The following is a 12,824-nucleotide window of genomic DNA, read 5'->3' on the forward strand; positions in this document are numbered from 1 at the left end:
GCATTTCCCATCATTACAACTCTCCCATCTGAGCTGACATTTGATTCAGCAGTGGCGCCAGTACCAGTTATAGGAAAAGCAAATAGTATTTAATTTTTCATTTATTTCATATATGCTGCATATTTGTTCAAATTATGAATTATGCGCGGAATTATGTATTTAGAAACTATTTTTATATCATTCGTAACGTCGATAACAACTCTACGTAAGCATTAAAATTCAAATAGGAATCAACCAAGACTAATGGGTTTTTACTACGAAATTTTGGCAACTTTTCTCACCTATACAAAATGTGTGACTGAACAAGTGAAGATAGAATTAACAAAAGGGCGAATGTCGCAAGCGTAAACAAACCGAGTAAGGGTTGATTTTTCTATGCTGTTCAGCATTCAAACGAACGGGGGTCAACGGAAGTGGATAATTAGGGTAACCAACCTATTTTGGACCCCTTCAGCAGCTGTACATAATTTGGACACTTCCATTTGATTTTGCTGTAAGTGTCCAAATTATGTACAGCTGTTGAGGGGGTCCAAAATACGTTGGTTACCCTAACGTTCAAATATGAATTTGCCTAGTTTATGCAACACAATTATTGAATAAACACACTCAAAATAATTTTGAAGTCGAAATTATAGGAAAAGTTATGTGAATATTTTCCATCCAGTTTTTCCTGTACAGCCTGAATTCGTTAATGGGCCACGACTGCACTCCAGCTGATTTGCTAATTGGGCCGACTGACAGTTGTTAGAAATTTCTAAACTCGAAAATTCCATACAATTTTGACATTCAAGTTGTCACATAGCCCAATTAGCGAACGCCCAATTAACGAACCGCCCAATTAACGAACCACCAATTAACGAAACTTTGCTGTACTATTTACGTGAATTTAAGATAGTTCGCACGCATACTAATGCGTTTACGTGAAAATCAGGTATATTCACGTAACTCCCTGTAGAGTGACTACATACAGAGTGGCGACATGTCATCCCAAAAGTAGGCAATGCGTATTTTCTTTCTCTTTCCTGCATACGCGTTGGATTGGTCGTCTGCTCGATTGGAACGACACTGATAGATAATTATCATTCCAATTTTGACATTTCACGTGAAAAGGAAGTGTGGATTATTTTGAGTGTAAGCCAGTAGCCCGGAGTTTTCACAACTTACTACATACTTTACTTTGGCAGCAGAGAGCCGGCGTGGCTCTTGCCGTATCAAGAATTCCTCTACATTGTACTCGGTCCTGAGCTACTCGTTGCCATTTCGTTGCGCGTCTCAGCACACGCAAGTCGGCTTTAACCTGGTCAAGCCATCTAGCACGTTGGGCCCCTCTATTCCTGGTGCCGGTGGGGTTCTTGAAGAGAGCGGATTTCACTGCACAGTGGTCCGGCATCCTTGCGACGTGGCCGGTCCACCGTAGTCTCCCAACTTTCGCCAAGCATCGTACACCTAGAATCTCTCCAAACAGCGTCTGTAACTCGTGATTCATACGCCTCCGACACTCTCCGCTTTCCGTTTGTACTCCGCCAAAAATAGTCCGCAACACCTTTCGTTCAAATACCGCTAGTGCACGTTCTGTAAGCAAAGTTACTGTCTCAAATCCATAGAGGACTACCGTTCTGATTAGCGTTTTATTCATCGTCAGCTTTGTGCGGCGCCGTATGCTTCCAGATCGAATCGTCCTGCGAAGGCAAAAGTAGGCTCGATTTCCAGCTTGAATGCGTCGTTGGATCTCTTTATTCGTATTATTGTTTGTGATGCCACGATAATTACACCAATCTAGCCGGTCGCCCTTTTTGTAGATAGGATAGACTATACACCTTCCCTTCACTCCTCCGGTAGTTTCTCCTCCTCTCAAATCCTAAAAATTATCTAATGAATTTTACAAGAATACATTAATTACGGCTTTGGCTTTAACTTTAAATCTCATGTTGAAAACACTACAAAAATGTATGCAGAATTTAATAACCAAATATTTTTGTTGTATAACAGCTTATCAAGCGGTTGCTTACTGCATATTAGCCATTATACCAACCAACCATTATACAGGTTGAATAAACTGCTCTTCAAATAAAATGTTTATTGGGAATATCCGGTAGCTGTTCAAATTTTACCTTGAAGCAAATTTGATCGTGGAAGCCATTTTGTTCGATTGGTATGCACTTCGATAGTTTGAATGATATAGCGCATCACCTCATTGCCATACTTTATATTATCAAGCGTTGTATGAGTGGAAAGGGCCTTGGACAGGACGTGCCACATAACTTTTTATTCTTCTTCTCAATATGGTCGCCATTTCAATTGAAAATTCTTTGTACACTCTGCGCCACTGTTGCTTGTACGGCCTTATAGCCAGAGGAGGGCACCGCTAATCAGCTAACCGCTAATCTTTTTGCCAGCGAGTAGTGCGTTCGCTAGGTTTTAAATGCGTTAGCGCTTTTATTAGCTTCTGATAAGTTAAAGTGCCACTAAATAAATTACTAGCCACAAATTTTTGAAAATAATGACAAGAATAAGTGTGCGATTTCTCGCAAATTGATAAAATTGATCGCGAACAGCACGCGAGTAAATATAGTTCATTCATGGCTAGTTGTACTATTTCCTAAGATTATTTCCAAAATTAGTGGCTGGCAGTTTACTTTACTTTATTGTCCAGTAGCGTAAGATATGAATCTTTTTAAAATTTGCCACTTCCGAGTTTCTATCACTTTAGGTATATTATTAATATTATTTATTTATTCAGCTAACAACATAACAATTTTTTTAGAGTGGTTTTAACCCAAAGGGTCATTCACCAAACATAACAATTATTTTCCTTGGTCAATTACATTAAATTTAAAAACTAGTTTACACGGTTCCAAAAATTGATTGATTTATTTAATAGTTATATTTATATTTATCGTAAGCTAATAGAAGCGCTACCACATTTAAAACTTAGCGAACGCACTACTCGCTTGCTAAAATGTTAGCGGTTGGCTGATTAGCGGTGCCCACCTCTGCTTATAGCGAATTTGTTTATTCAATCCGGAATAGTACTGGATGAATTTTTTGTGTTCATTTGCTCCTATCTGACAGATAAAATTCACCCAGTTCCAACCCGGATAGAATAAACAAGTTCGGTATTAGTTCATACAACAAAAATCATGTTTTGCATTTCATATTGAAATTAAATTTCGTTTGCAAACAAAACTAACATAAAACTACCACAGAATACAAAAGAAAAAAAAATTCGGAAATAATTAGGGGAGACCAGGTAGACTTGATCCCTTGGGACACTTGATCCATTAATTGTTTCTCCGTAAATACAATGTTTTTTTTTTGCAGAAAAAAGTAAAGTTGTACATTTCATTCAACTAACAAAATTGCAAAACAAAAATGTAATACATTTTTACATTGCAACGAAAATATAATGTAATAAGATTTGCAACGGAATAATTCTCTATACTTCTTTTTTAGTCAACTCTAACTTTTTGGCTACGGAGAAGTGTCTTGAAATTTTTGAATTGCTTTTAAAACAAAAAATTAGCTAAACATGTTTATGCATTGATGATGTATACATTTTGCAATAAAACTTGTATATATTTTACAAAAATAATTTTCAGTAAAACTTACTACGACAGGTACACTTGATCCACATAATTTCAGGGGCACTTGATCCTTTCGTTAGGAAATGAAGAGCTTGGAGGCCGTTATGTCGTAAATGATAAAATGAACAATTCTCAAAATCGTAAACATTCGTTATGTAAAAATCACGAATAGTCCGGAAATCCGGTCAGAACGACCGCAAAAATGTTCAATTTGAAAGTAATGACACTTAAGCGATATGTGAGAAAACGAAAAAATGCTTCTGAAAAGATTAATTACCAACCGGACTACGGAGGAGCAACCCGTGGATTTTCCAAGGAAGAAGAAAGACTGCTCGGACAAAGAATTCATCTGAACAAAACAACTCATCTTCTTTGAAGAATTCTATTAAACAGGTACCAAAATCAATGATTCCGAACAATACAATTATCAAAACACCTGTAGATATAAAACCATTTCCAAAGGCATCACCACGTAAAAATATGCGAAGAGTAAGAAAACGAGGAGATGCACATTTTTACAGATGCACCAACGAAATTGAAGCTAGAGGCTGCTCTGATTATTAAACAGGAAAAATATAATGCTTCAAAAATTAAAACCCAACGAAAAAGTTCTCGTCGCAAATTATAAAAGATGTCCAAAGCTATACTTTTACAGATCGATGCACTTAACGATTTCTAAATACTTTTTATACTTTTGAATTGAACTGTTGTACACTAAATAATGATATTACATGAACTAGGTCTATTTTGATAAAACTTCCAAATGAAAGTTGAGCTTTAAAAATATATATTTGCAAATGGATCAATTGTGCCTAAGCTGCGGATCAAGTCTCCCGCATATTTTGAATATATACAATTTTCTGTACTTTCCAAAATATCCCATATTTTTTGTTTAGCGCTACGTATCACTAACTGATAAATTGTAGGTAGTAAGCTGTATTGTAAACTGCCGAAAAATTGAAAACCCAGGTCTTTTTTCTAGTGGACTTTTGAGAAATATACAGAAAACAAAATGGGGATCAAGTCTCCCTAGTTTCCCCTACTCATTTTCGTATTCCCACTCAATGAGAGTTTGCAACACTGAAGCGATACCGCTTTATATTTTCCAGCCAACGATTGCATATCAGAGGCGCGGCGTTCTCGCGCAACGATTGTTGTTTGCTTGGCTTAAATGAACATTTGAAATGATCGTTATTATTGGTGATGGAATGAGGCTTCAGTGTTACGTCTGTTAGTATGTGATATCACTTTCAGCCAATCAAAAATGTCGACCAAACATTTGAAAAGGGCGAATAAGCAAAATGTCAAACAGAACGAGTGAGAATTCATTTTCTTGTACTGCTCCAGCAAAGATTAACTCTCACTCGGTTTGTTCGACATTTGGCTTATTCGCCCTTTTCTAATGTTGGTCGACAAATGGGGTCAATTCTAGATAGAATTAACAAAAGGGCGAATGTCGCAAATGTAAACAAAACGAGTGAGAGTTATTTTTTGCTGGACCAGCATAGCAAAATCAACCCTCACTCGGTTTGTTTACGCTTGTGACATTCGCCCTTTTGTTAATTCTATCTTCAATTTTGGATTAACGCCGCGGTTAAGGCCCGCGCAGAATTGGTACTTTACGGTTGCGTTTGCGTTAACCTAACAGTTCTCCCATACAATTTGACAGATTATCTGTCAGATCTACGCTAACGCTACCATAAAGTACTAATGTCGAATTTGTTTATTCAAACCGGATTGGAACTGGATGAACTTTTTGTGTTCATTTGCTCCTATATGACAGATAAAATTCATCCAGTTTCAACCCGGATTGAATAAACAAATTCGACATAACTCTGCGCGGGTCTTTAGCATTTATGGCACGTCCTGTCATATCCAGCTTTTTACGTGCCATAATGGCGGATGTGTTCCTAATATTTGAACAGCATTTTTGACAATTCCCAAATACATCGCACATTTTCTTTCCGTATATTCCTTTAGTTTTACCGTGAACGCGCGGAAAGAAAACGTGCGATGTATTAGGGAAATGTCAAAAATGCTGTTAAAATATTACGAACACGTCCGCCATTATGGCTCGTAAAAAGCTGGATAGGAAATGTCGATCGATTTTGACGTTTTATGTAGGTGGAATTTATTCAGTTTGACCTTTCATGCAGGTCAAAATTCATTCCGCTCATGGAAAACTTGATAGGAACTTAGATTAAAACCGTCAAAACTATTAGCAACACTGTTAACGCGTATAATTCATGTAGAACTTGTTAAATTTTCACAACGCAGACAAGCATTGTGTTTAGACCTTTCGTGCAAGCTCGTAAATTGGGTTAGTAGTAGTGACAGTTTGTCGTCTCGAATGACGGTGGCAGTGTTCAGCTTTTAATATTTCATTCATCGATTCGTGGTGATTCGGCTTAGCAGCGGACACTGTGGAGTTCCGTTTTGCTGCTTTTCTACGTTTGCTCCGTGCATGTTTTTGCAGTTCCCAATTTGTGACAGCAGTCGTGCAGTTCAGTTTTCGTCCGTAGAAAATAAGCAGGAAGTTGTAACCGTGTTCCTTGTTTTTGGTTTCCATCATTAACAAGTTTGATATACGCTATTGCAATCCAGGTGCTTCTGTCTCCGCGTTCGATCGATTCATTACCGTGTAATAATGCTCTTTTCCCTGTCGACGTGCTTTGCAGTTTGATTATTATTTGTTCTTATTCCGATCGCCATTAGTTGAAAGCGTGCAAAATTTTTCCTGCTTAACGTGAGTTGGCCGGTATCAAGTTTCGCATAGTAAAGAAATTTCCTGCAGTGAGAATGAATCAATGAGCCATAAAAAAATCTGCATACTTAATTTATCGGAAAAAATTTGACAAACCATTTCTTAGTGATACCGTTAATCCAAAAAAGGGTAAGTACCTATTTGTAGATATAATAATTTACCACTGAACAACGTATAACTGACCGAGAGAATACATATACGGTAAAACATTAATACATTTTCATGCGATTCAGCAAACCAACGCGTTTGAATGTTTTAAAAAAGTAGCTTGCCGTTTTTCTAGATTCTTCGAATTAACATTAATTAAATTAGTTTAGTGTAATGTATTGTATAAATGTATGCATATTGTATCAAATGGTATGAAATTACAAAGCTGAGAGGTGTCAAGTAGACCCGAACAACCCCGCACTGCAAGCTTTATAGAATAAACAGCCATTGTTGCTGCTGCTGGCATATCAGTAATTAAGTAGTCAGTAAAACACAAAATATATCTAGCTAATTGTGTTGATAAAAGTGACAAGATTTGTTGCAGCCATGTTGCAATTTTTTTAATTTAAATACTACCTGGGCATTATGTTTATATTTAATGGCTATCCTCAATCCTATCTCATTGAATTTATGACGTTATGAACATTTGAGAATTCAGCAAAAGGCAATGTTTCCTAAATATCTAGCTGTTCAAATGGCGATTGGGTATATTATTTCAGAGCATGGATAAGAAAAGCCTATATTACATCTCGCAATGAAACCCAAAAGTATTGTCTTATTTTTTTTGTTAGATTATAGTCACTTTAACCAGCTTGGGTCATTCGTGACTTCTGTGGGGTTGGGATTTGGATACGTCCTCGGCGTGAGAGGCGTGAATGCTAACCACTACGCCGGGACTGACCCCTAGTATTATGTCAATGCTTATGCTTAATTATGTTGGTACAAAAATTCGATCAACGAAAATGACGTCCCGTTAGTATAACGACCTGATCTACATGTTCGCGCATATTAGGACCCGACATACTTACTAAACAAGACTGTGGAGTACCGGTTTAGATATCAAAAGGCAGTCTGAAAATTTTTAAGCTAACGCAGTTTTATTGCAATGCCTTCAAGAGCTTGTACTTATACACAATTCCCTAACCTTTTAGTGTAATCGTTAGTTAACCAAATAAAGTGAAAATTTCGAGGACTGAAATTTCCTAATTTTCAAGCCTAATTCAATCAACAAATTGTAGATGAAAGTGCTGAGCAAACATCACCTTTTGATCACATTAGCGTTTTCAAAATTGCAATTACAATAATTTCTATATTGCAATTATATTACGAGCTATAAAAGTTTCTGTTTCAAAATGTACATATAGAAGCTTTAACTTAACAATGTTACCATCGTTCAGTGAATGTTATATAATACGTTAAATCTTGATAACTTTGAAACAACACAATATTACGTAAAATTACACACACACACACACACACACACACACACACACACACACACACACACACACACACACACACACACACACACACACACACACACACACACACACACACACACACACACACACACACACACACACACACACACACACACACACACACACACACACATACACACACACACACACACACACACACACACAAACTAACTGAAAGATCCAACTTGCAAGCTCATTGAACTCAAGAAAGCATCTGATTGAGAATATCTGAGGCTTATGAAATTAATTAAGCAAATTTGCAGTAAGACGTAAATCGACCAGAGGAGGAGAATGAGGAGTATCCGCTGATTAGCAAGAAAGCTATTCTGAGTAAAAAACTTATTTACAAGAGATACCCTTGCAATTCGCTAAACTAAAAAATCTGGAAATGTAAAGTCTAGGCTTTTAAAATGTCTAAAAACACATGCAGCAAGAACAATAATACTTCCATTTAAAACGTTTCACAGCAACAGTCGATCTACTTTGTTAGATCGAAAAAAATTCAAGGCTAGCATCTCATTATTGTCGATACCAATATTTTTCCAGTGATATTTGTTAATATTTTTTTGAAACGGTGGTTCTACAATTGATGAAGGGACGCATTTCAAGGTCTACACTGATTAGTTTAGTCTAGTTGTATTAAGAAATAAGCCATGTACTTTATTAAATATTAAATTTTCATCGCTTCGTTTGCCTCAGTATTTAGTTTTCATCAACCACAAAGAAAACAGTAATCTCAGAGTAGTATAACATATAATTAATTTGTGATCTACAAATTTACGCATCATGTTGCTGACGACCTTTATCGTCAAATTAAAATAAACAAAACAGCAACGAAACGGAATATTGTTTATAAACTGAGGATAAGGTTGTTGCTTGCTGGAGGAGGGATCCAAACCGTATCGCGCACGCGAATGTGAATTGTGTAGACTAATAGCGAGGAAACAAACATCACTAGTCAGCAATGCTTACGCCCTACAGACCAAATTTCAAGTACTGAAAGATAATATTTGATGCGCGAGCAGCGGTGCAAAACAAAATAATATCAAAATACATTATTGGAAATCATATCAAAATTTGACCTTGTTTTGGCTAACATAGTTGGAAAAGTAATAAAAAATAGTGGAAAAAAGAGTGGATTGAGTAATAAAGCAATAACACGACTATAAGAATTTGGAATAATATATCTGAGTTTAGGTCAAGGGATTGAATACCAAATACAGTTACATACGACATATTTAAACCATCTTAATAATACTTGTCAATTTTAGGTCATAACAAAATACGAAAACACTGACAGATTGATCGTAATTTGAATGTTCCAAATTCAATATCGTCATTTTTTAATATAAACTGAAACAATAAGATCGTCATTTATTACTTGTTTCAGATAAAATTGCTGGATATCAATTGATAAAGCTTTGATAAAGTAAGAGCTTTTCTAAACTATAACACTTTCAACTATATAATACAAAATTCAGCACCAACTTGTCAAAAGGGCCGATCTGCTGAATGTAAACAAATCAAGTGAGGGTTATTTTCTGCTGGACTAGCATAGGGAAAGAAACCCTCACTCGGGTTGTTTATATTTTGCAGATTGGCCCTTTTCTTAGTGCCGAATTGTATGATAGTCCAAGTTTTCAACAATTACAACGTTTGGTCCATAGAGTTGAAAATTAATGTAAGAACCGAACAAAACAACTAATAATTTATCGTTTTAATGACAACTATTATGAAAACATTCCACTTATAGTTGGATGAATTAATAACATAAATCATACTGATAATAGATGCGCCGAAAGGAAAGAGTGGACAAAATTTTTAACCATTCTGTAAGTGCTGGATTTTATCGAAATAACCGAGATCTACTCCAATAACTAACATCGCTGGACTGGTAGATATGGTATACACTCAAGGCTCATTTTGATGTGTTTGGGGCGCTGTTTTTGTTTATCATCTGTTCGATTGAACGCTGACGGCAATCATGGCCAGCATGCGGTTACAATTCATTTGGCTTTGGCTGCTAGCACGACCTCGCTGAATCAGTTCATTAGTCTGATGATAATTTTTTTGCAATATTTCCGGATGATTCCAGAATTTTTAAGTATATACGATGCACGAAGTACTGTACTCGCCAGCTCAAACGGACATAGTTATCACTTTTATTGTATGGTACAGTAAAACATCTTATCTGACTTCGTAGTAACTGCGTCAATTACTTTGGTACGTGTGCTGTTTAAACCCAGCGAAATGAACGCATAATCACCAAGTAGGAACAATGTCAGTAGGATTGATGTAGAATTTCAGAAACAATTCCACACATTTATAATTTTATATGGTATCTATATACGTCTCATATGCTCACGTGTTCATGGACAGCGCATTTATCCTAAATTAACGGCTCAGCGTGCGTTGCTCATCTGTTTTATCGCCCGCAGCGACTTAAAGCCAATATAAGGCCAAAATACGTGCAATATATGTTGACCTAAAGTTCAAAATACTGCAACAGCTAGAGTAAATATCTTGCATTGCACATATTCACTTGTCTTGTTACGGAATATTTTGGTTAAAAATTATAAACTAAAAAAATCTGTATTTCCTAGTGAATAACTGATCCAACGATTTAACCGATTGGTCTCACTAATCACTAAATAAACCATTGGACTATTCATATCATAATGTCACACACTAAAACGTCGATACATCGCACTCCCCTATACGTCACCAACTCAACTCAACCACCTACGCAAACCTGCAGCAATGATTTTACTGTGGCGTATTATTCATCCAGCACCGTACAACGAGGTTTGTTTACATGTTTGGTATTGATTTTCTCCTACCGCAGTGCACGTGTTCGGATAAAAACGCTCAAATTATCGTCGCCGCATTCGTGTTGGTTCATTCGATCCAATAACTGCTTCTGTTATATTACGTTACGTTACGGTCTAATCTAACTGAAGATAATACTACTTAAACAATTAATACTTTAACAATTCTACGAATAAAATTGTTATTAAAATTAAAATTACATTGAAGATATTATTTATCGCGTGATTATTAATTGCGTGAGAACTAGAGAGGCCCGATTTTTTATATTTTTTTCCTGAAAAGCTGAGTTTTTCTTATGCATAAAAAATATACGGTCTCAATCAACTGAACATGAAAGTGCATATTGAGACATTTTTGTTGTTGTAAAGAATAGTTTAGACGTCGTGCTGTTAAACATATGTACCAAAGTGGAGGCAATATACGTGCGAAAATTTTGACGATTATTTTTAATTCTATCTTCCATTTTATACAGCGGTTTTTATAACACGCAACTTAATACTCCTGAATATATGATTGAGATATAACTAAATATTGCAATCATCTATACTCTTTTGTAATTCTCAGTCATGAGTTGTATATGAGGACACGCACGACTGCAAAACAACTTATTGTTCACTTTGTTTTGACATACTGTAATCATTATGCAATCCTAATGTTAAATTGACATGAAAACGATTTAATGTGAACTTTTTATTACGATCTTGTGTTATCTGGGACGCCTCGTATTGAGCCTCGATGAGATGGACTAACTTATCTAAAACTTCTCTACGCCTAAGTGCGCCCCAGATGTTTTCGTGGTTGAGTCGGTCGAACGCCTTTTCGAAGTCAACGAACACCAGTAGAAGAGAGTCCTGGAATTCGCTGATCTGCTGCAATATAATACAGAGCGTTGTGATATGGTCTACACATGATCGGCCAGCACGGAATCCAGCTTGCTGCCGCCGGAAAGTAGCGTCGATCTTCTCCTGGATCCGGTTGATGATTACCTTACATAGTATTTTGAGAGTAGTACAGAGCAACGTAATGCCACGCTATTTACCACATCCTTTTTTAAGGATTTTGGCCAATATGCCCTGCAATCCAGTCCACCGGAAAAGTTGCAGTTTCCCATATATTACTGAAAAGCTGATGCATCATCTGGGCTGACAACGATGGGTCAACTTTGAGCATTTCGGCTGAAATACAGTCTATCTCTGGTGCACTATTGGATTTCATACTCTTCAAGGCTGCCCAAACTTGATCCAGCGATGATGCCTCCGAGTTGATACGATTAATTCGACGAACTGTTGGCGTCATACGTTGCTGGTTTTGTTAGTCTCTGACATTTGAAACTCGGAAGAGTTGTTCAAAATGTTCAGTCCATTGCTTAAGCTGTTCTGTACGGTCAGTCAGTAGCTGACCAGCTCTGTCCTTATCTTTGTATTCATCCTGACACCACTAAGGGGGCGAGAAATAACTTACAACAAACGTACAAAAAATCTTGGACATCAGGCTTTTAATTTATAGTCAAGAATTCATTTAAAGTCAATCCATTTGGATTGATTTGTAATTCAATGAAATTAAAAAAAAGTTGCTTGACGATAGCACTATCTCAGTGTTTGACTCATTGTTACCCTGCTGTGTTACGCAAGCCTGTTTGTCATACTGTTCCCAGTAAAAATGTTTTATGAAAAAATAATATATATGGTGTTATCAAATAGTTGTAAGCAGGGATGGCACAATCACTCTAACTTAATTCACATCCATTTGACGGCACCGTCTCAGACTAGCAGAATTTGAAAAAGTTATATATGAGACGATTGAAGAACTAGATATTATTTACAATTTTTCTGAATAAAGTTTTGCTGTATCTTTTGTAGTTACGGTTCTACAATGCTAGTACCTCATTAGTAGCCAAATGAACGTTCACCTAGCTACTAATGAGATACTAGCATTGTAGTACCGTAACTACAAAAGATACAGCAAGTCTTTATTTAGCAAAATTTGTAGATAATAACGAATTCTACAAATGTCCCATATAAAACTTTGTCAAATTTTGCTTGGCTAAGACGCTACTGTCAAATGAATGTGAATTGAATCAAAGTGACCGTGCCATCCCTGGTTGTAAGTACTGCATTAATAATTTAATTTTGAAAATTGATATGCATTTTGTTATTCACCTGAAACTAAATGCAATAA

The 12,824-nt window shown here is 36.4% G+C and overlaps 1 protein-coding gene across 1 annotated transcript in view; it reads left to right on the forward strand.

Moving 5' to 3' along the window:
* The first annotated feature begins 5,986 nt into the window (after positions 1–5,986).
* Positions 5,987–12,824, forward strand: part of LOC128744569 (influenza virus NS1A-binding protein-like) — a 43,768-nt gene continuing 36,930 nt past the window's right edge. Inside the window, exon 1 of the mRNA XM_053841671.1 lies at positions 5,987–6,477. The gene's annotated coding sequence lies outside the window, so the exon portion shown is untranslated. The remainder of the gene's footprint in view (positions 6,478–12,824) is intronic.

Source organism: Sabethes cyaneus, chromosome 3 (assembly GCF_943734655.1).
Source record: "Sabethes cyaneus chromosome 3, idSabCyanKW18_F2, whole genome shotgun sequence".
NCBI classification, from domain to species: domain Eukaryota; kingdom Metazoa; phylum Arthropoda; class Insecta; order Diptera; family Culicidae; genus Sabethes; species Sabethes cyaneus.